A 27,282-nucleotide genomic window follows, 5' to 3' on the forward strand; every position below is an offset into this window, starting at 1 on the left:
AAGACATGTTCTCTCTGTGGAAGAGATTATGGCCAATAACCAAACTGAACTACTGAAGACCAAACTAGACAGGACTGCAGGTAGCATAGGGGTGCGCTGATCGCTGATCGCTTTAAGATTGAATGAAAAGCTGCCATAGGTGGGGTTTGTGGGGAGGGGGAGTGTGGAGTAGGACCCATACTATTGGGAGGAGTAAAGTTTAACCCTTTTCTCTGTGCCATATCTACATTGTGACACCTTAAAGACCAGTCAGGGTCTTTGGCTTGAACAGGATTTCAGACTTCAACTCTGTGAAACATTGTCTGTTACATTCTTTGCTCTTTTGTAGAAATGTCTCCTTTTAGTTTAGATGTTACCCTTCCCTATAAAAAGGGAGAAGATCATACAAAGGCGTCTGAGGCCTATTTTCCTGCACAATATCACCACAAAAAGCACTTTGACAGCAATGATCTTCCACTCTAAGAAAGACTAGAAAAGAGCTATATTAAAATCAGATCCATGAGAACACAGAAACAAAGATAGAGTTGCTTGCCTAAATCTTTCCAATAAGTCCCTGACTAATGATATTCATATTCTCAACTATTTGTTTCTTACACTTAATGTCTGCCAACATTCCAAAACCTTTAAGTGGTCCATCTAAGGTATTTACCTGGTGATGGAAAGGTATTTAGATAGGTACCCAGTAAGCCTCCATGAGGAAAGAATTCCAGAGGGTAATATAAAATGTGCATCCAATAGGGCAAAATGACTAAACTGAGGCTATCATAGTTTGGGCCCATCATGAGAAGATAAGACTCACTGAAAAAGACAATGATGCTAGGAAATGTTTAGAGCAATAGGAAAAGAGCTGGTGACAGTTACATCAGTTCCTGAGTTCTGGGAATATATTGTTGAATCAGTTTATAAACAATTGAAAATGCTGTATGGCAGTCAGAAACAATTCACTGATAATGGTAGATGATATGCAGTATTTTTGCTCCTTGTGTAGCTTCTATACAAACCAGGGTTAAGTACAGCCATTATACTGTGCACAGCAATTATATTTTCAACATAGAACATTAGAGCAGAGCCAAATGGCCTGACCACAAGCATATTTTCTGTAAATTTCATAATTACATTTCATGGAGATTAAGACTAGACACTGGAATAATGTGAAAGGAATAGGGTCATGAAAGTCTGCATGAGGATTTCAAATGTAAGAGAGGAAAAGATTGTTATTTTTTCTGTACACTATTTTTGTTTGCCTTTACCAAATATGTATACATTGTTTGCCTCAAATACCTACATTTAAATACTGTTAAATGGTGGAAGGAACATAGTTGTCTTCTTTGCTAACTTACAGGTTACCTACCTGTAATAGTAATTCTTTGAGTGGACCTCTGTGATTCACACTATGGGTAATCCATGCATGCGCAGAGCCTTGTCAGAATATTCTAGAACTTCTGCAGTAGCAAAAAGATACATTAGTACAGACCCCTCCCCCCTGGTATATGTACCTTGGCGCCAAGGCTCTCCCTTCAGTTAGGTCAACTGCTGCATAAAGAAAAAGGGCGTGACAGTGGGGAGTCTGGGTCAGAATGTGTGAATCACAGAGGTCCACTCAAAGAACTACAATTACAGGTAGGTAACCTGTCGTTCTTCTTTGCGGCCTCTGTGAATCTAGCTTGTTAGTCACTATGGGTGACTAACAAGCTACCTTATCTGGAGGAGGGTGTCAAGCCAAGGTAGATGATAACACAGCACACCCAAAAGCAGCATCAGATTTCTGCAAAAGGTCCAATCTGTAGTGATTGATAAATGTGGACAGCTGTGATCATGTGGCAGAGGCACATACATCCGGTAGGGGGATGCCCCGAAGAAACACCGTAGATGTCGCCAACGCCCTGGTAGAATGAGGGCGGATACTCTGTGGTGTTGGAACTCGAGTAAGCTGATAAGAAAGCTTAATGGTAGACGCAACCCACTTAGCTATTCTCTGTGAGGTAACTTGAAGACCTGTGGCAGGAAGGTGGCAGCTGACAAAAAGTCTAGCTGAGCATCTGAAGGATTGAGTGCAGGTTATGTAAAAAGCCAGAGCCCGTCTTACATCCAGAGTATGGAGGATCCTTTCTTGAGGAGTAGAAGGAAACAGAAAAGAAGAAGGAAGAACCAAAGGTTGGGATAGGTGGAACTGGGAGACAGCCTTGGGTAGAAAGGAAATACCTACACAAAGTTTAACCTTATCTGGGTAAAACTGGAGATAAGGGTAGTCAGACCTTAAGGCTGCAAGTTCACTAGCACAACGAGCTGAGGTAATGGCCACAAGAAATATCATTTTGAAGGTTAGTAACCTGAGGTCAGTTGATGCTAGGGGCTCAAACGGAGCCCTTGTAAGTTGTCAAAGGGCCAATGTCAGTGACCACTGAGGTGGTAGAGGGCGGACATCTGGGTACAGGTTTGATAGCTCCTTGAGGAAACGTTTCAAAGTAGGGTGTCTGAAAAACTTAGTTGCCTGAGAGGTTGGTGGTTAATAAGCCACAACTGCAGAAAGGTTGTGGTGTTGAGGGACGAGAGAGAAAGAACCTTAGTTTTTAACTTCAATAAAAAATGTAAGACAGTGGCAAGAGAGGGGTTGGCTGAGGAAAGGGCTGTTGCTGCAGTAAGAGCTTGAAATTTTTTCCATTTATACATATAGGCCTTCCTGGTTGAAGGCTCCTTTGCATGATGAATGACATTCATCAGTGAGGCCGAATCCTCCATGCTGTGAGATGGAGAGCAGGGAGATCTGGGTGGAGAATTTGATTTTTGGTTTGTGAGAGCAGGTGAGGTAGACAGGTGATAAATGTTGGACGACAGCTGGTAGAGAATCGGGAACCATGGCTGTCGTGTCTCTCAGTGCTGAGTGAGCCAGAGCTCCAGCTCCGGTCACCCAGCATGGCAGTAAGCAAAACTCATGGGATCCGACGCTGGGATCTTGCGAGTTTTGACTGTTACTCTTGAGCCGCAGGCTGTGTGGAGCCTGTGGCTCAAGAGGCCGGAAGTGATCCTTGCACAGACAACGCGATGACATATCACATCGCCTGCGCAGGATAGAAGGCAGTCGGAGAGGAAGGCCGTGGTGGAATGGAGGACGAGTGAGTTAGCTCAGTGTCGGGTTTTTTTTCTTTCCTCCCCTGTGGTGAAAGAATTACAATGCTCACATAGTTAACTCCCTAAAAAGTTTCGGGAGTTAACTATGTCAGCCTTGTAGTTTGTTCACCGCAGGGCCTCACCCAATGGGGGCCTATTACTACCCACAAATTGGGGGCCTATTACTTCCCACCCCCGAACACAGTTCAGATTTTTCATGTGGCCCCCTATAGAAATTAATTGCCCACCCCTGGTTTAGCAGGTTGGAGAGATTGTTCCCAGAGCTGAAGCTTGAGTCTATAGAGGCGACTGCAGAGAACTCCGCGTTTAAAGTTTTTGCAGTGAGGGCATGAGGAAGTCTGATGGGCCTCACTGAGGTACAAAAGGCATTTGGCGTGGCTGTCAGAGAGCAGAATCTTGTTATTGCAGGCTACACAGCATTTGAATGGGCATGAAGAGCCATGAACAGACAACTAGTTTTGAAAAGAAAATAATGGAGAGGTTGTGGGGGAGGGAGGAATATTCCGGCCCTAAGGCCGGAGCGTATCTTGTTTTGCAAATGATTAGGAAATCATAATAATTTTAAATAAAGTTCAATAACTTTCCTTCTTTCATGTTCCGATTTCTCACCGAAGCAGCGATAAAGGTTCTCAACACAGCGGTTGAAAGAAACTGAAGGGAGAGCCTTGACACCAAGGTAAATATACCAGGGGCGAGGGGTCTGTACTAATGTATATTTTTGCTACTGCAGAAGCTCTAGAATATTCCGACAAGGCTCTGTGCATGCACAAATTACCCATAGTGTGATTCACAGAGGACACAAAGAAGAAAGACTATACTTCTGTTATAATTACGGCAGTTACTTCTAAGTCTTCATCTATCTACAGTACTGTATGTAAATTCTATGCAAGCATTGTCCTTTTCTTGCTGTTTTCTTTTGGTGGTGAATTTCTTCTTTTTTGATGCTGAGAAAGTAGCAACACTATTGGACGCCCAGATCCTGATACTGTCTTACCAAGCATTCAAAGAGGACAGATACACTAGTGATGGGAGATTTCAGACACTGTGATATATGTTGGTGGTCCAAATCATAATTGTAAGGTCCAACAAATTCTTTAATCACCTTGCCAACAATTTCATCTTCTAGAACAGTGGTTCCCATATGCTGGTCCCCAGATGGACTGCAACTGCCAGAAATCCTGCTAGCGTAGCTAGTTGTGAAGGTTTCTGGGAGTTTTAGTACAAGAACATATGGGGACCAAAGGTTGGAAATACAGTCGTGCCCCGCTGGATGATTACCCCACTCTACGATGAATCTGCATTATGTTGACGTTTTTGCGATCGCTTTTGCGATTGCAAAATGATGGTTTAAATGGGGGAATTTCACTTAGCAATGATTGGTTCCCTGCTTCGGGAACCGATTTTCGCTTTACGATGATCAGCGAACAGTTGATCGTTGGGTTTCCAAATGGCCACCGGCTGAAGAAAATGGCCCCCTGCTGTTTTCTAGGATGGATTCCTCACTTTACAGGCACCGAAAATGGCTGCCATATGGAGGATCTTCGCTGGACGAGCAGGTATTCAGCCCATTGGAATGCATTGAATGGTTTTCAATGTATTTCAATGGGTTTTTTCATTTCGTTTGACAATGGTTTCGCTCTATAGCGATTTTGCTGGAATGAATTAACATCATCAAGCGAGGCACCACTGTAACTTTTCTAGAAACCTGAATAAGCATCATGATAAGCTATTCTGGATTCCTTAACAATCAAGAGGAACTCGTCAGCAAGGTGCAAATAGTGGAAACTTTCAAAGTGGTGACTATGCCTTCTTGGGATTTGTTATCTTGCAGAAAAAGAAAGCTGATTGTTGCATAAATGTACCCTGGACTTTAAGAAAGTGTAAGCAAGGATTGGTTGAGGTCCCATTGTCAGAAACAGTCAAAGAGAAGGGCTAGCATGAAGGGTGGGAATTTCTTAAAGCACATTCGCAATACTCTGAAGGCACATTCACAAACAATTCCAAATAGAAAGAAAAACGGAAGGCATCTAAAGAAACTAAGGTGACTGCATAAGGAGTTCTCTGATGAGCAAAGAATTAAAAGTGCCATGTATAGTATGTAGACAAAAACAGAAATCACCAAGGAAGATATAAATGAGTAGCCAGTATTTGTAGGGAGAAAAGCCATGAATAGCCACGGAATAAGGACTCTCAGCTACACTCAGAGCAAGGGTAAGTACAAGGAAGCACAGAGAGGGTAAAGAAATATTAATGGGAGAAAGAAAGGAAGCACACGAAGTGGACAGCTACCTTCCCACTGTCTACTCTCAAAAGAAAAACAGTGCTTTACCTGGAACAAGCAGAAGGATGCCCATGATTTCTTCTTTTCTTTTTCTTTGAAATCCAGTGCTGTTTCACTGAAAAACCAATGATCTGATATGTCACCCATTTTAAAAAGTTAATTAAAAAGTCCTGCTTGCCTAAGCTCCCTGCAGATGGGGAAACAGAAGGCAGAGGGGAATATATTTTTTCTTATTTCTTTCTTATTTCTTTTTCTTGTATGGCAGCGTTCAGCAGTACACTAACAACAATCCAGTGCTGTTTCATTTTTGTCGGCAACCCAATGAAGTGATATGTCACTTACCCATAAATGGAGAGAGGGAGTTTTCAGCTTTTCCACGGGGGGGGGGGGGAAGGAGACAATGCTGGGACAGGGAGCTGAGAGGGAGAGATAGACTAAGTAGGGTTGTTAGTGTGGTTTCCTGTCCCAAGACCACCTGGCCCTTGTGTGTGGATACAAGTATTGCTCTAAATCTTAGACTGCACTTTCAAGCGACCCTGTTTAGCCTGATCCGGCCTGCGATAACTTTACTGTCTAGTTGCACCCTTGGGTGTGGAGGGACAGCTGTTTAAATTTTCAGATGACATGAAAAAAAAAAAAGAGAGGCTACTAATATTTCAAACAAAACCAGAATTCATGGCAGCTTTAACAGACTGGAAAACAACGGGGAAAATGTAACATTTTTCTTTAGGCAAGAGACGACAGACAGGTGAGAGCTGGCTTGGTAATATTCAAATAAAACAATGCATGTTGTTTTCAAATACAGTGGTGCCTCAAATTACGACAGTCCCTACTTATGACCATTTCGAGTTACAACCAGCTCTGGCCGCAAAATTTTGCTTCTACTTGCGACTGGAGCTTCCACTTATAAACAGAAAAAGGCAGGGGGAAAAGGCAGGACATTAAAATTTCTAACTGTAGGTGGTGACGAGGCTGCTTCTTTGTAGCTCTTTCGCCCCAGCAGTTAGAGAGTGTGCGTCATCATCAGAGGCTTGGGACTGCCTCCTTCTGCTTCTGAGACTTTGTGTGTGTGTTTGTAGGGAGGCTTCGGGCGGCCTTGTAAGGTAAGGTGCTGTTTTCTGCTTTTTAAAAACTGTTCTGGTTGGGTTTTGCAGTGTGTTTTTCAGCTGGGGGGGGTGTTATGATTCTGTGCTGTGTTGTTTTGTTTTTTGGTGATTTATTTTTTTTGCAGCCCCAACCACGGAGCTGGCTTCTCTGTTTATTTTTGGTTTTCTTTTCTTAAAAGCCCCAGCCAGGGAGCTTGCTTTGCTGTGTATGTTTGGTTTGCTTGGTTTTTTTTTTGAAGCCCCAGCCATGCAGCTCGCTTTGCTGTTTATTTTTGGTTTTCTTTTCTTTTCTCTTTTTGAAGCCCCAGTGCCTTCCGACTGGGCTTGCTGTGTTCTTAAATTTTTTTCCCTGGAACAGATTAGTCACATTCCAATGCATTTCAATGGGAAATGGTGCTTCAACTTATGACCATTTTGAGTTACATCCTTCCTCTGGAACGGATTATGGTCATAAATTGAGGCGCCACTGTATATTTTGAACAAATAATGAATAAATTAGGATATCAGCCATGGATATGTATCATCCCAAGACTTTTACATGGTAAAGTCTTTGTGCAAAAGTGTCTTCCACACATGATGAAATGCTTTGTAGGAGACATCTCTATAGGAATTTTTGCCAGTGATGAAGCAGGCTTAATATTATGTTTTTGTAACAACTGCCATATTATTGGATCGAGTTTTATCCCACTGCCCCTCTTGTATTAGGAGAATTTAAGTCATAAATTCTTTTTCAAACACAGGTTCCTAAATTACTTTTTGAGACACAGAGGGTAATCCCTATGCTGGACAAAATACACATTTTTTCTGCTATTGAGCTCAAATGGTTGAATGCTTTATCATTTGAAAGTAGAAAGGATCCACCCATTGATAGAAGAGTGATTAAACGTATTTGGGAGAATTACTATAGATTTGCAGCAATACATATATTTGTCAATTAAAAGAAAATGGCTTTTTTTAAAAAAAGTGTGCCTGCCAGGAATCCATAAACTGACTCATTGCTAATGGCAGCTGAGCTTACAGAAAGAGTGAGAGGGGTCAAAAGGTCAATACATCCAAACATAGTGTAATTTGTATATACAGTTTCTGTTATTGTCAGCCAGCATGGGAAGGGGGGGGAGAGCCAAAGTCCACATCTGGAGGAGATCGGATTGGGGAAAGTTGTAATGAAATCAGAAATGAGTCAGACTGTAGAACTCTCGTGTTATCCATGTGGAGAGGATTCTGCAAGAACAAGGACGTGAAGGCCTTGACTTCATTTGCCTTCTCCATTCCCCAACCATGCACTGAGCATGGATTCTTTTTTCTTTTCAGAAGGGAATTCTGCACTCATAAGATTCAGGAGGTTTGGGAACAATGGGTGATCAGGATACAATGACAGAGTTTTCACCTGTGTTCACACTCAATGTATGGATGCTGGGGTCATGGCTAGTGGTGCAACTCCGAAACAATTTGTATTTCTGGAATTTTTTTATGTGAGTAAAATATATGAAAGGGACTCATGCAAATCTACTGATTTAAATAGAAGGACAAAGGCCAGGCAAAATTATATGGAGGTTTTACAAGATACAGCTAAATTTCAGATACATCGTTAGATTACCCTACTGAATAAATTTTAGGCACATTTTACAGAAAGTTGGTTCATAAAATAACATAAAGACAATACTTTGGAAGTGCCTGTTATCAATATCAGTTGCTATATAAGCCTGCTTCTGTTGCTGTTATCCAGCAATTCTTGTCTTGTTGCCTAGAAGAAAAGGGAAGATAAACTCTGTCCTCTAACCATTTTTGTCTCCTGAACTAGATGTGTCCCAGACTGTTTCATCCTAAATGCATTAGGTTGCATTTTTCCAGGTTGGCTCTCCTTTTATTAGTTCTTGCCTTTTGTTTTTGACTAATCCATTTAGGTCTTTTTTCTATTTGTTTTCCTTATATTCTGGTATGTTAAGTCTCCCTCCGGGTCTATATTATACATGGATTTAATGAATGTGCTTTTAGACATCATTAGTGGCAACAGTTCATGACCATTGCATGACCTTGGCCTGAATGCTCTTTAGCTAAACTATAATATCAGCTTTACAAGCAGTGTTCGCAATCCACTTAACAGTACAATTGCCCAGGAATATTGACATGATTTCCACCCAGTAGAATGTCGTGGAGTGCTTTTCTCATGCACTTTATGGAGAAGCCCAAATATAATAACAAAATGGAATTAAAGTATGCTGATTTTGAGATTTTGGGTTTTATATACAGTGGTGTATATATATATTTACCACTGTATAGAACTGCAAGTTTACTTATGGTGCACGTCTCCCTTACTATTATTATTTATTGGATTTATACTCCACACCCTCTGGCAACCAGGCCACTCTGGGCAGCTAACAAGATAAACAGCACAATATCAAAACACAATAAAAATAAAATAATACATACATCCAACAAATATAATAACCAGCAGGATAAGTTAAAACAGATGGCAATGAAGGTGGTAAAAAGGATGATGAAACGGATGGCAAAAAGCATGCCGAGATCTCAAAAAGCTAATACTCAGGAGGAAGAGCTAAGTCTTCAATGCTCATTTGAACCCATTCAGCAAGGGTGCCAGGTGGATCTCCATGGGCAGGTTGTTCCATAGGCGGGGGGCGACTGCCAAGAAGGTCCAGTTTCTTGTTCTTTCCCTCCAGGTCTTCTTCAGGTTCAAGGCCCTCAACCGCTCTGCCTGTGAAGAATGGGTATTATGGACAGATCTGGCTGGGAGCAAGCATTCTGATAGGTACCAAAGTTCTAAACCATTTAGGGCTTTGAATGTTATCATCATAACCTTGAAATTGATGTGGAAACAAACCGGTAGCCAATGAAGGGTGGTCAGAGTGGGGGAGATGTGATGGAATTTCTTCACCCCAGTTATTAATCTGGCCACTGAATTTTGGACCAGCTGAAGAGTCTGCAACATCCTCAAGGGTAGCCCCACATAGAGAGCACTGCAGTAGTCTGTTCTTGAGATTATGAGTGCATGAATCAGCGTTGTGAGTGCTCCCATGTCTAGATAGGGATGCAGCTGAGCAATCCTCCAAAGATAGGAATGGGCTGCCTGGACCACAGATGTCACCTGGTTTTCTGTGGTGAGATCCAGGTCCAGGCAGATGCCCAAGCTGCGAACCTAATTCTTTGTGGGAAGAGTCACTCCCCCAAAGGAGAGGGTGTTTCCCAAACCACTGGTGCCAGGGCCATCCATGAACAAGATTTCCATCTTGTCCGGATTCAACCTCAGTCTATTTGCCCTCATCCACCCCAGGACACTCCCAAAACAGCATTCAAGGGTCAGAACAGCATCTACTGCAGTTGGAAAAAAGGAGAGATAGAGCTGGATGTCATCACCGTACTGATAACACTGGGCCCAACAACTCTGGATGACCTCACCCAGCAGCCTCATATAGATATTAAATAGCATTGGCGAGATGATCGACCCCTGCAGAACCCCACAATTGAGGATCCACAGTGTGGAAGTCATCTCGCCAAGCTGCACTCTCTGGGGACAGTCCTCCAAGAAGGGACAGAGCCACACCAAAGCGAGGCTACTGATCCCCAACTTGGAGAGCCACCCCAGGAGGTCAACAGTATCAAAGGCTGTTGAGATACTGAGGAGGACTAACAAGGACATATTTCTCTTGTCAGCCTCCCTCAGGAGGTCATCATGCAGAGTGACCAGTACTGTTTCTGTACCATGCTGCAGCCAGAAGCCCAACTGGAATGGATCGGTTTCCTTCAGGAGCTGATTGGACACCTTCTCAACCACTTTACTTAAAAAAGAAACATTGGCGACAGGCCTATAATTCCCAATTTCATCCACCACCAAATTAGGTTTCTTCCGAATAGGCCTAATGAGTGTCTCCTTGAGGCAGGGGGAACCATGCCCTCCTGGAGAGACCCATTAATTATTGCAGTGGCCCATTCTGTTGTTACCGGCTTGGCTGCTTTGATGAGCCAAGCCAGACAAGGATCTAAAGAGGAGGTGGTGGCACAGGTTGAAAGCAAGTTTACCTTGCAGGAGAAGGCGATACACTGGACATCTCAGCTCAATCTACTGTTTGTAAAAATAGATCCAGGTCCCGATGGATGGCCTCCACTTTAGATTTTTAAAATGCCGCAAATTGGTCACAGGAAATACTAGAGGGAGGCCTGTCCGGATAGATCGCATACTATATGGAAAAGTTCCGCTTGCTGATTGTGAGCTTCGCTTATCTGGTCAGTGAAGATTGCTCTTCCAGCAACCTTTACCTTAGCTAGGTAAAGATTAGATGCAATGGTGGTTTTTAATTTCCATTGGAGCCCTTCTCCAAATGCTCTCTAGCCTTTTCCGATTACGCTTTATGGCCCTCAGCTGCTGGTTAAACCAGGGGGCTGGTCGGCCTCGGCGGCGGTTTAGGTGCGATCATGCCAGCATCGGACTTTCCTTTCACTTCCAGGCTCGTCCGCAGCTGAGCGTCCTTTTGGCTTTGACCCAACCACTTCATTAGCTCTGATGCTATTTGTACTTGTCCTTCGCTCTTCCTCAGTAGCATGTTGGATGCCTTCTGACATGAGGGTCTTATCTTCCAGTGTCACATCTTTTAGCCTTTTGTTTCTGTTCATGGAGTTTTCTTGGCAGAGGTCCTGGAGTGGCTTGCCAGTTCCTGCTCCAGGTGGATTGCGTTTAGTCAGAACTCTCCACTATGACCTGTCGGTCTTGGGTGTCCCTGCACGGTATAGCCCCTTCGCCACAACGGCAGCAATCTGTGAAGGGAAATGTAAAGCAGCAGCTAAAATAGCAGCAAAACTGAGCACTTAAAAGACACATTTTCTTCACACATGCAAATATTCAAGGAAAGAAAAAGAAGAAAAAGAAGAGGAAAGCAGGGGAGGGAACTTTGAGTAAACGGTCAACTTCCTGGCTGACTCTTTGTGAACCAACTTGTTTAAGGGGGGGGGAGGGAGGAAAAAAGAGAGAAGTATGAAATCAAGCTGAGTAAAAATGCCCTGCCTATCGACTGAAAGGTTATGCAAAAAAAAAGGGGGGGGAGGAGAGTGGATTTTTGGGCAACCTGCCCCCAACTGATTAAAAGTTCTGCCAATAGCACACATGGACCCCAGACTCATGTGGCTTCAAACCGACTTCTCTCTCTCTCTCTCTCTCTCTCTCTCTCTCTCTCTCTCTCTCTCTCTCTCTCTCTCTCTCACACACACACACACACACACACACACACACACACACACACACACACACACACACACACACACACACACACACACACACACACACACACACACACACACACACACACACACACAACTTCTCCCTCAGTAGCATTTCATGTCACTCCATGTTTGAGGAAGTTTGCTGGCTGCTCAATTCCCTATGAGAACTTTTTAAAACCCATTGATATTTTGAGCTGACATCCTGTCCTGAAATGTTTTGAACCAGGATAAATATTTTATCATCAGAGCACTGTCTGGTGCTTGACACAGTGTCTGTTATGAGCTGATAAGTTATCGGCTTAGGCGGTGTTTCTTGGGAGGAGTCTTGTCCCCTTGCACTGAAAGGGATCACGCACGGGACAATCAGCCAGTAGAAGTGCCTTGGTAGAGAACATAAGTTTTTTTTCCCCCTTAAACTGTCCATGTTATGCTTCTTCACATCTTTTCTTCCTATGCTGTCTCTCACTCAGGACCTACTGGCTTGGCCTTGCTAAGACTCTTCACATGTAATAAACTGAAAACAGGAGCAGAGGTAAAGCAGGATCTCCTCTTTGCAATTTCCCCAAGACCACGGAACAATTTTCCAAGAGGAGGACTGCAATTAGTCCCCCTGTTCACTTACTGAAGGGAGTGAGAACCCATTTATTTGTAAGGGCTAATGACAGATTGCTCTTACTGAAATGTACATTGATGGTAATATACCTACATTTTCTGTTTTCTGGTCTACTACAACCATTGTTGTATGGTTTGGGTACAGTTATCATGCTTTTGGAGAGAGAGAGAGACTGCTGAGAAGGTTTGCTAGTTTTGTGGTGCTTCATACCAATTGTTTCTGCTCATTTTGATTGACTTAAAACCTGTTTATTAAATCCAACTTGTTGAAGTTGGATCCTTTAAGCTGCTTTGTTAAAATGGATTCTGATCAGAGGAATTTTGGTTCTGATCAGAGGAATGAAAGGATAAATCAAGTGCTAGGGTATGAACAAAGAAGCTTGTGAGTATAATGCTGCAGATGCCCCAGAGTGTCACAAGAGCCGACTTGTTGGATGGGGGTTACACTCCCCTTGAAAACTCAAGACTTGCAGTTTAGGTATGTTCCTGGCTTCGGCACTGGAACATACCGAGGCACTGGAACATAACCAGATATCAACAGTGGCCAAAAGTGCAGCTACACAAATATTTCTGGAGGCAGCAGATCTCTTTACACCAACATATGCTTTACTTAGATCCCACCTAGATCACAGCAATGTGTTCTGCGTGGGGCTGCCTTTAAAAAGAAGTTTGAAAACTTCAGTTGGTTCAAAAGGCTGCAGCCCAGCTGCTACTAGCAGATAATATTGGCTTTCTTCTTGTGACAGCTTCATTGGTTACTGGTCAGTTTCAAAGTGCTGCTCATGACCTATATTGCCCATGGTTCCAGAATGTTTGTCCCAATGAATTTGCCTGGACTTTGAGATCTTCAATAGATGCCTTTCTCTTGGTTCCAACTATGCACTCAGGTATATATATATATACCTGAGTGCATAGTTGGAACCAAGAGAAAGGCTTCTATATATTTGGGGGGGGGGACATTAACCCATGGCTGATTCCTTAGGTTTTCAGGTATTTTGGGGCCCTCTGACACATCACTCTTTTACCCCATTACAGCTGACATCCTGACCCTTGTAAATTGATGGGCCCCTATTCTCTGGGGGCCCCCTAGGCTTCAACCTGGGCAGCCTTATGAATAATATGGCTGGGGGTGGGAAAATCAAGATAAAACCTTCTTGGTAGCACTTGTCCTTCCAGTGGTGACAGATAAATATATTTATCTTTACATAGACTTTTAGAGTCTGACCAGCTGCTGAGAATGGGACTTATTATGAGCTGGGTACTTCACTTTTTTAAAATAATAATCCTTGCTACTGATGCTTTTGTTTTAAAATTGGACTTTTAATTTCATTAATTTTTGTTTTAATAGTTGATTTTGTTTTGTGTTTTAACTACATCCTGTTATTTAACTGTATTTTTTAAAAAATTGAGATGAATGTGGGTTACCGTGAGTCCTCCATTTGAGAGAAAGGTGAGATATAAGTTAAATTAAATGCACATGTATATAACATACTTAGAATTTACCTTGGATTGGGATTCAAGGTTTCTGCTTCTAACCTTATGTTCAGACTACTGGAACATCATTTTCTTTTCTAAGATCAAGCACATGGTCTCTGCATCCGAATGAATGTTTTTTTGAATTGAAGTGTGCATTATTAAAGAGAGCATTTGCTAGAAGACCCTTGGGGATTCTAGCTACGGATTTAATTTACCAAAATCAAAGGTGGAAAAATCTGCATGGTCCCACAGTACAGGACCATGCATTTTACTTCCTCGGTGGACAAACTGACATTTTTGTCTGAACAGGTGCCATGGTTTTCTTCCTGGTTTAAACTGTTCACTGAACTCAAAGGCATACTCATATGCATATAATATGAATGCCCGCATTCATATTGTCATGTTACACAACTTTTCCTAGAAGCAAGTTTAGTGGAGTTTATTCCCAAGTAAGGGCGTGTTCCCATTGCTACAATAAATGGTCAGAGGAACCTGTTTTTGTGTGTTTGTTAGTTAGTTTGTTTTGAATTCAGGCTGAAGTCATGTGGACTTTAGCCTGAATCAAAAACTTTTGTGCTGGTGTGTGTGCCCTCACCTTCAGCAGCACTGCCACTGCCTCCTCCTCCTCCTCCTCCTCCTCCTTCTCCTCCTCCTCGGGTTTCCTGCTGCTTCTGCTACAGCTGCCACCAGCTCTGGATCAGGTGGGGCTGCTCCACCAGGATGGGGAAGTGGCAGGGAGAACAGAAAGGAAGGTTGAGGAGGACGAGATGCAAAAGAATGAGCAAGCGAGAATGTGAGTGATCAGGTGGATGGGCAAGTGAGGGGGGGTGGCTGGATGGGTGAGCAAGTGGGGGGGCAACTGGGCAAATGATGATGTGACCGGGTGGGTGAAGGGGTGAGTGGCTGACCAAGTGAGGGGGACAACCAGGGCACAAAGGGGTGATCAGGTTGGTGAAGGGGCAACCGGGTGGGCAAAGGGGCTAAGTGAGTAGGGAGATAACCAGGCAGGAAGGCAAGTGATGGGGGGAAGAGCGATCGAGCGGAAAAAATGAGTGAGGGGGATGAGCAGGTAGGTGGTGGCATTTTAAAAAAATCCTGCTATCTAGTATAGTGCTGTATCAAATTGCAAATTTTTTTTTAAAAGTAGATGAGGTGTTTGCATATGCAGAATTGATTCTAATGAATCAATTTCATATTCTCCCCAAAAGAAACAGACCTCTACCGGAGGAACAGGAAAAACTCACTCTGCTGGTACGTGCTCTGCATGTGCACGAACCTTGTGTGTATGATAAATGTAATTCTTTTTGTTTTGTTTTTTAGGAGAAACCAGTACTTAGATTAGGCATCCTTCAGTCTCTAGAGAATATGGTAGCGTGCTCTGTATGGAGGACTTGGAACAACATCTAGTGTGGCTGAGAAGGCTAATTCGACAGTGACAATCCCTTCCACATTGAAGACAAATACAATCTGTACCCCATCTAGCTCCCTGATTTTGCTGCTTTCGTGATTGCCTCTTTGCCTCGGTCTGCTGGACAAGAGTCTCTTCAAATTGGGAGAAGCCGTGATGCAACGCCTGTCTCCAGGCTGAATCCAATACTACAGTGGGTTTTATTGTCAGTGGGATCTAGGAATGCAAACTTAAGTGAGTAATACATTCAACGTCCAATTGAGTGAAGTAAACGGATCATGAAGAGGAAAATGTAATAGTAGATAAAGACTTTTAAAACACTGGTAGGTTTCCCAAAGCAAGCAAATGATACATTTCAAGTTGAATCAGGCAAACCTTATTTAATGTTCTTGAAAAATCTATCACAGAGCCCACAGTCTGCTGCAAATGTCCTGTGCCTGAAAAAGCCTCGTTAGTAGAGAACACACACTTCAGTTACAATTTTGGCCTAAATAGGATTTGGTGTAGACTGGCAGGACACACCTTATGTTCCTGTGCTGGGTTTTTATCCATCTGAACTGTCAGAGGAGTACTTCAAACTCATTATTTTCATCTATGGTTATTTTTAAAAAGCATTTTTTTGATAGAGGATGCTGAATCCACAAAAGTTAATGTTGCTCATGTACCACTGCATGCTTACTGTCCAACAAGCACACACTCTCCTGTTGTAGGAATGGATGCACTCCCTCTGAGACTGACAAATTCTCTTAGGCTGTAGTCCTCTACAGTTTTACCAGAGAATAAGCTTCAATTCAGACAGTGAGATTTACTTTCCAGTAGACATGCATCATGCATAAGGTTGAGTTGTTACAGTCTCTGAAAGCAAGCAAACAAGCAAGCAGGCAGGCAAGCAAGCAACGGGCTTTTGTGACTTACAGACAACCACAATGACCACAACAAAACATTTGATGCTTTATCCCATACATTTTTGGCTCCAGTGAGATAGCAAAGGATCATTCTGAGATTTAACTAGATAATTAATCTTCTGCTTTCAATTCAACTATCCCCAGAGTTGTGGACTCTTGTTTTCATGACTTTGCTAATCTCTACACATGCTTTATTTTTCATCAGCCCCACAGCAAAAGGTTACCATGTTTTTCTCACTTCAAAGCTTGTCGTAGTCATTTAGCAGATTCACTTTATAATCCCTCTCTGAATTACATGGTTTAACAGGGGCTTCTAAACAGCAGTCCTAGTAGGAGATTTAGGCAAGGATTTAATAGTAAAAGGTTACTTCAGTCTTGTCCTTCCATGGCCTATTTTCCATCGTATTTGCATTCAGAGAAGAGAATGTTTAAAACAAGTATCATTATAGTAGTAAAAGAAGATTCTTCTAGCTTGTGGTTTACTCTGCAGATTTCCTTTTCTTCTTGCAAAATATTTGAATGAGATAACCTACTATTTCACATGATTATTCCAAACCATTACTTAAATTTCTTAATAAAAAAAACTAGCTTCTTTAACAGGCAGAATTACAGGTGAGGGGAAATCAGGTGACTTGACTTTTATCTTTTGTGATGGTCCTTTTAGCCATTATTTGTAGAGGCATATTGGAAGGTACCATTGGAAGGATCTCAGACCTGGGAGTGCTACATTCTGTTGCTGACACCTTATCTCGTGAATATCCTCAGCTCTCTGGCTTGAAATGATATTTAAAAGCTACTGGTTCTCAGGTATTGATCCTCCATGTGTTTTGTGGTCTTCAAATTCAGATGCCCCTGATAGAATGCTGACTCTTAAATCGAGATGGGATTTTTGAATTTTCTAGACCGTAAATAGCATAATTCTCCATTGTGGGATTTCCGCATTTATTATATCTATTCTACACCACAGGTCTAAATATTTTGCTTTTCACCTGAAGTGTACTTCTGACTCATGAGAAAAGTTACTATTTATTGGAGAAGTCGTAGAATTAAACAGATTGGAAAAGTTTTACCACTCCACTAGATAAAGAATTTCAGCATATTAATAAAGCTGTGTGTAGACCCTTAAAAAATCTGCCAAATGCAAATTGTCACCCTCAGAGGCCTCAGGGTGGGGCAATTTGCAGAATAGACAGCATTTCATCCCCCAATGTGTTTTCTGCCTCAACAAGTCCTTAAAGCAAAAATTGCAGTAAAACTTTCAGTCATCTTATGTACTGTATCTTAAAAAAAAAGAACTTCTGGGGCTAAAACTAGCCCTAAAATATTAAATGGAGTATATAGTGCAAAATATCTCCTCAGCATTTTCTGAAGAGGAAGAGCAGAAGCTCTTTGCCAGGGGTGATGGATGTTGAGAAGGTGGTTTTTGGGGGAAGAAAATGAGAGCAAAAATGGCCCCAGGTCCCTTGGCTTTTGAAGTCTATCTCAAAACACTCCCTATTAGTATCTGACAGCTAAAATGTCATGATTTGTAGGGAGAGGATTTTGTGTGTGTGTGTGTGTGTGTGTGTGTGTACACACACACATATGCTTCATATTTCTCAATATTGACTTTATTTGGTAGGTGGCTTCATGATAATGGTAACTAGAAAGTTATAAATAAGAAGAAAGCTATAGATTGATTGAAAGGGTTTGGCAAAACTGGCCCCATTAATTTTAAGTAAAGGGAGGTTTTTTTTTTACCTCTGTCAATTAGCAAAAGTTCCCGTGAGGCATTCTGGCACTCTGTTTCTCTCTCCCCACCCCCACCCTCTTCTAGTTTAATGAGCTGGCTGATCCTTCTGAAGGAGATATAAACCTTGAGATTCTTTTTTGAAAAAGAATTTCAACTACTAAATATTTAATCGGTGCTATTTCCATGACAAACTCTCTGACCTCAAGCCAACAAATGCAAGAAGAGCAAATGTTCTTTGTGTAGCTAGAAAGGAAACCTGATACAAAATGAGAACCATTTTTGTGGAAGGGATCCACTTCACAGACTGTGGCTCTCACGGTCTGCTGCTGCAATTGCTGATACATCCTCCAGGCCTGTAACTGAACCGCAGAAAAGAGTGATGGACTTTTAGAGGAGACAACTGGGTAAAATTGTATTGATTTTGCAACAGGAAGCAGCAGAGTGGATTATCATAATTACTTTGGGCCTTGAAAAATATATGAAGAAGCTGTAAAATAAAATGTCAGGAAGGTCAGCGATCAAAGAGGGAATGAGTCAGAAGAAAATCAAATGTTGTGTAGTCTGGGCATCTAGTCAGCCAGGCAGATGATCTGTCAGAGATGACAGTAAGCTGGCTTGCAGAAACAGAGAAAATATATTTGCTAGCCTCTTATTAAAAGATGTGAGGGGAGGGGCAGCATGTGGACCCAGACAGGGACAACGTCCCCTCGAAAGATGGAGGGGGCATTCTTCTGCTGTAGTCATGAGTCATCTCCACAGCATCTATAACTTATAACAAGTTGTATCCGCAGATAGGACCAAACCAGATGCAACATTATTAACATTATTAGATTTTTTTAAAAAAAGTCAGTAGCTGCCATGGTGTGTGTGTGTGTGTGTGTGTGTGTGTGTGTGTGTGTGTGTGTGTGTGTGTGTGTGTGTGTGTGTGTGTGTGTGTGTGTGTGTGTGTGTGTGTGTGTGTGTGTGTGTGAGAGAGAGAGAGAGAGAGAGAGAGAGAGAGAGAGAGAGAGAGAGAGAGAGAGAGAGAGAGAGAGAACGAGAACTATTCCAGTGTGTGTGTGTGGAGAGCCTCATTAGGATGTCATGATGAGCTAACATTTGCCTATGCCATGGTTCCAATTTGGTTTCCACTGTTCCAGGTTAAATACATTAATAATTGTACATCTGCTTTGGCTGTTCTGTCGTATCCAAATGTCCAGGCTTCAGAACACACCATTATCAATAGCTTTTTGTTAAACAATTCTGCATTTAATTGTTTTTGAGCTACTGCACATCACATAGAGCTTTATTTTATGTATATACTGCACTTATAAATTACCCGTCTAATGGCAAACCACTACTCTGGGCAGTTTACAACAGTTGAGATTAAAACCCCCAAGCCTCCAAACACAATAACAATAACCAACACTGCCCGTTCCCAGAGGTGACAGCAACAAAATAAGATACTATGATTGTTATAGGGGGAGAACATTTTTAAAGGGCATCTTTAAGAGGTGTTCTGAAGACTCCTGGCCACCACCAAAAAAGCCCAGTTAATGTTTGTGAGTTTCCAGGGCTCTTTTGTGTGTAGGGGGGCCACACACAACAGGGATGCCTGGGAAGATTGAGTGGTCTTAGGGGGAGATGCTCCAACAAGTAATGAGGTCCCAAAATGATTTACCACAAGTTATCTTGTCCCACATTCGGAGCTGGTTGCTCTTAAAGCAATGGCATAGTACTGAAGTGTTGTCTAGTATTCTACATTATGGCTTTGAATTTTTCAGATGGTGCATACATGCTCGGGAGAAGATACCAGGAAACAGAATAGGTGTCAATGGGCAATTTTCACAATGGTGAAGAAAGGTGTGCCCCACAGAGCTGTCCTGGGACGGGTGCTTTTCAACCTCTTCATAAATGACCTGGAGACAGCGATAAGCAGTGAAGTAGCCAAGTTTGCAGACAGCATGAAACTTTTCTGAATGGTGAAGACCAGGAGGGATTGTGAAGAGCTCCAGAAGGATCCCTCCAAAATGGGAGAATGGTCGACAAAATGGCAAATGCGTTTGAATATAAGAAAATGTAAAGTAATGCACATAGGGGCTAAATAAATAAATAAATAAATAAATAAATAAATAAATAAATAAATAAATAAATAAATAAATAAATAAATAAATAAATAAATAAATAAATAAATGTTTTCATTACCAGCTTATGGGTTCTGAGTTGTCCATGATGGATCAGGAAAGAGATCTTAGTGTGCTGGTGGACAGCTCGATGAATGTGTCAACCCAGTGTGCGGCAGCAGTGAAGAAGGCCATTTCCATGCCAGGTATCATTAAAAAGGGGATTGAAAATAAAACAGCCAACATGACCATGCCATTGTATAAAATGCTGATAAGGCTGCACCTGGAGTATTGCGTACAGTTCTGGTCGCTGCACCTCTAAAAAGACATGGTGGAAGTGGAGAAGATGCAGAAGACAGTGGCCAAAATGATGACTGGTTTAGGGCACCTCCCTTATGAGAAAAGGCTACAGTGTTTGGGGCTCTTTAGAGAAAAGGTACCTGAGGGGGGACATGATTGAGATGTATAAAATTATGCAGGGGATGGATAAAGTGGATAGAGGGCAGCTCTTTCCCTTCTCATGCAATATCAGACCCAGGGGACATCTACTCTAATTGAGTGTTGGGAGAGAGAACAGATGAAAAAAAAAATAGGTATTTACCCAGCCTGTTGTTACTCTGTGGAACTCCTTGTCACAGGATGTGGTGATGGCATCTGGCCTAGATGCCTTTAAAAGGGGATTGGACAGATTCCTGGAGGAAAAGTCCATTACAGGTTACAAGCCATGTTGGGGATGTATAATGTCCAGGCTTAAAAAAAGGTACCTCAAAATGCCAGATGCAGGGGAGGGGTATCAGGAGACGGGTACCTAGTTGCCTCATGTGCTCCCAGAGGCATCTGGTGGGGCCACTGTGAGATACAAGAAGCTTGACTAGATGGGCCCCTTGGCCTGATCCAGAAAGGCTCTTCTTATGACCTTACGTTCTTCTGTACTGCAGTCTGCATTTTGAAAGATAAAAGTCTGAAGTGGGGAGCCTGCCTTGCACACATTCGTGAGGCAGTTCATGGTCCAAAGAGGGGTGGAGTCATCCCAAAATTTTGTAGTAGGATGCCTCCTGCTCTGGTCACAAGGTTCCCTATGTGTGTAGTTTAAAGAATATGCAGGCAATGTTTTAAATCCTATAGAAATGTATGTTATTTGTATGGCATAGAATGTTCTCCCAACTTCTGACCTTCTCTTCCAAAGTTTGTAAGGGATAGTTGGGCTCCTCAAGAGGGATGCCACAGAAGAAATGAGGACAACAAATGCACCTGTGTGTTTCCCTGATATAATTAATAGGATAGTGGGGTCAAGGTTCATAGGCTGTAGGCCCCAGGGCTATTTGATTACAGTGGACCCTTGACTTACAGACGGCTTGACTTGCAGACTTTTTGAGTTACAGACTTCTCTGGCCGCAAAATTTAGGTTTGACTTGCAGCCTGAGAATTGACTTACAGACCAGAAAAAAACCAAAATGGAACAAAAACGGCCTGTTATGGGATTAATCGGTTTTCAATGCACTGTAGGTCAATGGAGACTTGACTTACAGACTTTTTGACTTGAGAACCGCCTTCCAATACGGATTAAGTTCTCAAGTCAAGACCCCACTGTAGTGGCAATGGTGACCATCTGCCTAAATCCCTGTCTTTTCTGAGCTTAGGTGTTCCCTGTTTCTTCTGCTGCAATCCTTACAGTGGCTGAAGGAAAAATAGATTTTCCCTTCAACAATCCATTTTTGTGAGCTATTCTCTATCTTTGTTAGCCTTATGCCTTGTCCCTTGGGCCTGAATGGCCAACGTAATGGGGAAAAAGTCTTCCAGCAGCAGAACTTTATTATGTACATTTGAACTGAGCCCGGATGCTGAGATTTAGGACACCATTAGTTGCCAGAAGTCCCATAAGATTATTAAACAAATGGCAGTGTTTTCTCCCCTTTCTAATCTGTTAATCTTTATACAGTATCTAAACGGATATTGGTAAGCAGTCAGTATTCACATCATTTATTCGCAAGGGATCTGGGGAAAGTGGATATGGTTCCAGCTGGCAACTCAGATAGTTACAGACAGAACTGTGATCAGAGACGAATGCATCACTTCTCATAATTTCTCCACAGTATATTCTGATGCCCGCATGTCTTTCTCAAGGTTTCCTTTCTCCCACTAATTTGTGTCAGTACATGCCAGAAAGACCAATAAAACCCAAGATGAAGGAAAAAGCAAGAGATTACCAGCCAACTCAGACAAATTGTAAAATACATGTTTTTATTTAACATGCTCTTTTCCAAAAATGCAAAGAACAGCCTCTGCCGGGGTGTGTGTGTGTGTGTGTGTGTGTGTGTGTGTGTGTGTGTGTGTGTGTGTGGGTGGGTGTGTGTGTGTGGGTGGGTGTGGGTGTGGGTGTGGGTGTGGGTGTGGGTGTGGGTGTGGGTGTGTGTGTGGGTGTCAATATCAATTTGAATCAGTGGAAGATGGCAGGGAGAGTTAGGCTTTTCTTCCGTGGTTGTTGTTTAGTGAAAATCAGCGCTCTGAAACTGAGTGGAGGTGCATGTTTTGGCAAGACCTTAGCATAAGAGGGAAGAGTTCAACACCATCTCCTGCCGTGCTGCATTCTACTTATGAACCCCTCTAGCGGCTGCTATTTACATTCAAAAAGCAATATTAAGCATAAAGACACATTTTTCTCAGAGCTCAAATTCCCCTAGGAAGAGTAGTATGGAAAAGACAAGTCTTCCTATTTTATTTATTTAAAATATTTTTGCTCCGCCTTTCTCCTTCAAAATTATATGAGATGACTCATATAATTAAAAGATAATATTAAATCTAGCAAGAGTGAGAAGAGAAATACTAAAAAGGATCAAATACCATACTAAAAAGAACCCCCCCCGAGTGACACCAAAACAAATGTACAACAATTCATTTAAAGCCCTGTTCAGGCAGCCAGTCACTCAGGGAAAGCTTGTCTGAAGGGAAAGGTCTTCACCTGCTTACAGAAGGACAGTAAAGATGCCTTTCTTTCACTGTTAAATAAGGTCTTGTCTTAACAACAGTAGATACATCAGTTCTCTCTTATTGATCTTCTTCTTTAAAAATTCTGAGTCTTTAGAAGCAACACAGACCATTCTGCCTAAAAACCTTCCCATCTCACTATAATATTAAGTTGCATAGTTTGGGGATCTCAAAGACCTGAGCTGTTACTGTTTCAGGATTGCTTAATCTCTTATTTTAAGTGTAAATTTACAATGGCCAGAATCCTATTACAGTACTTGCACACTCATTGGTGTAAACTTGACCAGTGAATTGCTCCTAGTTAAGAACCTGGCACTTGTCTTTCTTGTCATGTATCAGTTACGTGACTTGGTGTGAAAGAAGAACAAGCACCTTTTGAACATTAGTGTAAGCATGCAGTATGCATTGCACGATTTCAAACCATATTTTTGTGAGGTAATGTAATACATGTAGCAGATATATACACATGCATTCATGTATTATATTGTGTTATGCCCAGTAGGACAAAATTCCCCAAAGCATGTCTACTTTGAATGAAATATGATGGCTATCATTGACTCTGTAAGAGACACAGGATGTAGTGTTAAAATTTTTGTTTCAGTACAGGAATAAAGGCACACTGATCATTTAGCAATTCTTACTGAATGCAGAGACAGTAGGAATGCAAACTTTGCTAGTGTCTCTCTGCACTTTTATATGAAAAATATCAAAGGCCATACCTGTATTAACTTTTTCCACATACTGGCACAATCATGAAAGTTGTGGCAGCTGTGAGGCAGAGTAACATGATCATTAGGTTTTTACAATGACAGTATCAATAGATTGATTTTATATGGTGGAGAACATGTTGCTTACACTGTTCTCAGATACCTGAGATTATTTCTCATTTGTAGTATTAACATAAGAATAAGATTTTTTTCCTGCATGAATAAAAGAGCCCTTCTGTACCTGACCTAAGCATCAGCCCTACATCTTGTTTTCCAAAGTGTGAAATAGATGGTTCTGAAAAGCCAAATATGACATGAATGAAATAGAGCTCTCTGCATCTTCCCCAACAATAGAAACATGCAATAAGGAAAGGATTACCACCATTTTGCTGCACCGCTGCTTGAAATGAATTATTGAACTCAACTCGTCATACTTGCCACAGCATTTTTTCTAAGACAATATGTGCAAGAGCCTTTGTTCTAATTTCCTTCCACCTATGATTATGACCCCCAGGCTGAGAAACAATGTCCTAGACATTTTGTGCTGGTCATTCTCCACTCCTCATGCCCCCATGCATAGATAAAACAAGGATGGAAGAGACAAAAAAACTGAAGTAGGCCGGAAAAGGGCAGAGAAGATAGGCAAAAGGTGAGAGCACTCACTGTGTTGGGATTGAGATGCCAAGCAGCAATTCTATATACAGTGGACCCTTGACTTACAGACGGCTTGACTTACAGACTTTTTGAGTTACAGACTTCTCTGGCCGCAAAATTTAGGTTTGACTTGCAGCCTGAGAATTGACTTACAGACCAGAAAAAAACCAAAATGGAACAAAAACGGTCTATTACGGGATTAATCGGTTTTCAATGCACTGTAGGTCAATAGAGACTTGACCTACAGACTTTTTGACTTGAAAACCGCCTTCCAATATGGATTAAGTTCTCAAGTCAAGACCCGCACTGTATATGTGGAAAGATGACACCAGGACAAACCAGCAGTACAACCAACAAACAGCTTCCACATTTGCCAGGATGATCTATTTAGATATGCAACAAAAACAGTAGAATGTCCAAGACAATGTTACTGTTTGGACAAGCTCAAGAATCATTGACAAAGCCCCACATTAGAGACAATTCACAATTAGACTTAAGAGCATGCTAGTATAGCAGAGGTGTGATGGAGGCACACCTCTAGAAATCACATTTCTAAGGAATCCTGTGCTGAGTCACCAAACAAAGCATGCTAATTGTATATTTATATTCTTTAGTGAGACAAGCTCTTCTTGTGACATACAGAAACTTTCATTAGCTGAGGGTTCCAAAGTTTTCATTAACTTCTCTCTTCCAAGCACAGACTATGTTTGATGTCTGTTTCTGGTGTGCACATTCTATTTATAGACCTGGACTCTGGGTCCTTGAGAACTATACGAAAACCTTAATCAACCAGTGCACTCCGGATGCTGTCAGATCACAAATCCTGTAATCCCCAACTATGGCCAATGGCTGAGGATGATGGGGGTTCTGCTTAAAAATACTGGAAAAGCATCAGGCTGGAAAAGGCATGAATGAGATGTATAAAATGATGCAGGGTATGGATAAAGTGGTTAGAGGGAAGCTCTTTTCTCTATCACACAATACCAGAACCAGGGGACATCCACTCCACTTGAGTGTTGGGAGAGTGACAACAGATGAAAGAAAATATTTCTGTTGTTAGTCTGTGGAACCCCTTGCCACAGGATGTGATGGCATCTGGCCTAGATGCCTTTAAAAGGGGATTGGACAGACTCCTGGAGGAAAAGTCCATTACAGGTTACAAGACATGATGGGGATGTATAATCTCCAGGCTTAAAAAAGGTACTTTGAAATGCCAGATGCAGGGGAGGGGTATCAGGAGACAGGGATCTCGTTGTCTTGTGTGCTCCCAGAAGCATCTGGTGGGCCCCTGTGAGATGCAGGAAGCTGGACTAGATGGGCCCTTGGCCTGATTCAGCAGGGCTCTTCTTATCTTTTTATGGTGACCCTTTTTGTGGTCTTCTATGTACAGAGTATTCAGAAGTGGTTTACCATTCATTTCTCTTTACAGTGTTCTGGGGCTCTGCAGCTTGTTCAAGGCTAGACAGGCTGCCTCTTCTCTCAGGAGGCACAGGGAGGAATTGAACTCTCAACCACTAACTATCTGAGATATCCAGCCAGTTCTGTCCCCCCCCTCCAAAAAAACAACAACAACAACCTATGAATAGTTTCATTTTGCATTGACTTTATTCTACAACACAAGCAACTTAAATAGTTATTATCTGTTTTAAAATATCTTCCTTTAAGAATCCCTCTTTGAAGAAAATATACACAAAATACATTTTGCAAATTGGCTTACAATGAACTGTTGAACACAAGACGCAGAAAAAACTAATGTTTCACAAAAAGAGCTAGGAAGAGGAAATTGGGAAGGCATTTTTAAAATTTAAAATCACAAGGAAAGTTAGGGAAAAGAATTCCAGACACTGCGATGACAGAAAAAAAACTATGCAGTTATGAATACCTAACTTTGTAGGGTGACTCTTTATAGGGAGACAAGCCAAGGGGACCAGCCAAGGGCCTACTCCATCACTGCCACACTGTACTACTATATCGCTAATCTCTTCCTGTGCTTGGAGTACTGTACTTGCAGAAGGTTTTGCAAATCAAAGAACACACGTACTCTAGGCTGGTGGAGACACCAGATTTACAGTACTTTCTCCCTTCAAAGTATTTTTGATTCTTATTTTATACCTATATGGATGATGGAGCAAGGCTTCATACAGTACCCACCAGCTTTGTTTTCCTTATGTTCCCTTCTGAACAAGTTAGATCTTTGGCATAAGAAGGTCAAGAGCTTTCTTTTCACTGTGACAACTACAGAGAGTGTCTTCTCATCAGCTTGGCATAGCATTTCAAATAGCAATCAGTAACCATTATTGAAATGGCCCAAGGTATTTTATTACCTCTTTCTCATAAAGTAAGCTGTAAGAGTGATGTTGCGATTATTTAACATATTTCTTTCCCTTTTAGTTAAGATAAAATTCTGTCCAGATCTTAGTTACAGTAAGAGAGGAGAGGGGGCTAGGAGTGGGGCATACCCTAGCCCCACTTACCCCACTGACACAGCTATGTTGTTGGGAAAAGACTGAAAACGAGAAGTTAACTATGTCTGGCTGATTGTGATTACAAAGTTCCATCTAACTGGAGACCCTGAAAAGCTGGACCTTCTTACCATATGGAACTATGCAAGAACATTCACTGGACAGCTCCTTTTCAGTTCTTCCTTTGCAACACAAAAATGTTGTTGGGAGTAGAAGTGGGAGGAGTTGAAGCAATCCTCTTCCACCAGTTACGTACATACTGTATGAATAACAACTACAATAGACAAGGCTTATGTGGATCTATAGCACTGGGATGTGGGCAAGGTAAAGGTAAAGGTTCTCCCTGACATTTAGTCCAGTCATGTCCAACTCTAGGGCGCAGTGCTCATCCCCATCTCCAAGCCATAGAGCCAGCATTTGTCCATAGGCAGTTTCTGTTGTCAAATGGCCAGCGTGACTAGATATGGTACGCCGTTACCTTCCCACCGTGG

At 42.0% G+C, this 27,282-nt stretch overlaps 2 long non-coding RNA genes across 2 annotated transcripts; both read left to right on the plus strand.

The window, feature by feature from the left end:
- The first annotated feature begins 6,443 nt into the window (after positions 1-6,443).
- Positions 6,444-9,287, plus strand: LOC144585955 (uncharacterized). The gene is made up of 3 exons (XR_013540600.1): positions 6,444-6,513; positions 8,318-8,367; positions 9,198-9,287. It is a non-coding gene; the product is annotated as an uncharacterized LOC144585955 (long non-coding RNA).
- Positions 9,288-12,104: 2,817 nt separating this feature from the next.
- LOC140706063 (uncharacterized) lies at positions 12,105-20,067 on the plus strand. The gene is made up of 3 exons (XR_012085786.2): positions 12,105-12,280; positions 15,157-15,478; positions 19,645-20,067. It is a non-coding gene; the product is annotated as an uncharacterized LOC140706063 (long non-coding RNA).
- Positions 20,068-27,282: the final 7,215 nt, after the last annotated feature.

Source organism: Pogona vitticeps, chromosome 1 (genome assembly GCF_051106095.1).
Source record: "Pogona vitticeps strain Pit_001003342236 chromosome 1, PviZW2.1, whole genome shotgun sequence".
Classification (NCBI taxonomy): Eukaryota; Metazoa; Chordata; class Lepidosauria; order Squamata; family Agamidae; genus Pogona; species Pogona vitticeps.